The following is a 1,718-nucleotide window of genomic DNA, read 5'->3' as shown; positions in this document are numbered from 1 at the left end:
GTTTCACGTGTGTGTATGAAAGGTTTCACGTGTGTGTATGAAAGGTTTTCACGTGTGTGTATGAAAGGTTTTCACGTGTGTGTATGAAAGGTTTTCACTAGTATGTATGAAAGGTTTTCACATATGTGTGTGAGAGCACATTTCACTAGTATGTATGAATGGTTTTCACATTTGTTTATGCAAGCTTTCTCGATTTATGTCTTACGTGGCCTCTCATAGAATGGGCTTCCACACCTATATTCAGACGTACGCGCTCTCGCCTCTCATATGGTTGACACAAAAGTAATTTAGGAGGCCATTCTCAATTAAAACCATTGGGCTATCTATTTGAGAGCTGCTAACGTGTCAGTGTTCCAACTATACCTGAGACAACAGTTAATCACCATTCAAATGGCAAGCTAAGTTTATCTTATTCGCTCAGGCAGTGGGTCATAAAGGTCTTCAAGTGGCTTTCAGTTGTGTACCACTATATTAGGCTGGAATACAGTGGATGTCAGGAACTACTACTATTGACATCACCATTTGTGCTATTATATGTTTTATTGGTATATATCATAAGGTATAAGTTGTTTTTTTCCCCACAATTTTGGCCATACAGTGAATGAAGGATATTTCTTTGTGCAATTAATTTTTTAAGAAAAAAAATGCATCAGGTGTTTTAAACCTACTACTCTATCAAACCAGTGAAGACAAGCGACAAGATTAAAATACACGTTCAAATTTGACTTACCTATTAAGGGTTACATTAATCAAAAAAGTTATGTTAGGGATATCTTACCTTTCAATACAAATCACCTATTATTATAGTTTATATGATTGTATATTGTGTTACTGTCTTAAGGTAATACTCACAGGATTTCTATTTTATGGAATACATTTTATCTTCTATTTATTTGTTACCACAATACTGGTTAAAAGTTTTAGAACACCTTCATTTTTCCAGTTGTTTTTAAAGATGATATTCAGGCAAATTACTTATTAAATAGTTGTTTAGATTCATAAACTTGTAAGAAAATAAGAACCATTTTGTTGATGAAAAAAGGAGTGATGGAAATAAGGTTGCAGGAGAAGCGGTGGACTAATATAAGTGTAGACTTCTGCCGACTTTTATTAACTTCAGAATACTGTATATTAGTAAATGTTCTGTTACTTTCTGTTGTTACAGAAATGAATGATATATTTGTCATTTTCATTCTGGCTCCTAAAGAAATTTTAAATGTGATGGATGTCAAGATGAGAATAAATGTGTGTATGGCAATCAGTTTTATTTGTTTAACCGTCAACTGCAATATTCTGGATTTACACTCACCGGTTCCTTTATTTGAATTTGTTCAGTTGCTTTTAACGCTCAGCTGCCCCTCATTCAGTTACTGCTGGGCATGGGCACCAGTGATCTGTCTGACCCAATAAGAAAGAAATGGGTGAAGTGAAAAATGACTTGCGGAAGGTAAACCATCCATCCATTATCTTCTGCTTGTTAGACACTTGGGTCACAGGGGCAGCAGCTTAAGCAGGGAGGTCCAGAACTCGCTTTCTTCAGTGACCTCCTCCAGCTCTTCTGGGAGGAAGGTGTTCCCAGGCCAACCGGAAGTGAAAGTCCTCCACAGGGTCTTTTCCAAGTTAGATACAGTGGGTAAAATAAGTATTGAACATGTCAACATTTTTCTGAGTAAATATATTACTAGAGGTGCTAATGACATGAAATTTTCACCAGATGT

Source organism: Austrofundulus limnaeus, unplaced genomic scaffold (assembly GCF_001266775.1).
Source record: "Austrofundulus limnaeus strain Quisiro unplaced genomic scaffold, Austrofundulus_limnaeus-1.0 Scaffold288, whole genome shotgun sequence".
NCBI lineage: Eukaryota > Metazoa > Chordata > Actinopteri > Cyprinodontiformes > Rivulidae > Austrofundulus > Austrofundulus limnaeus.
This window is presented reverse-complemented; position numbering follows the sequence as displayed.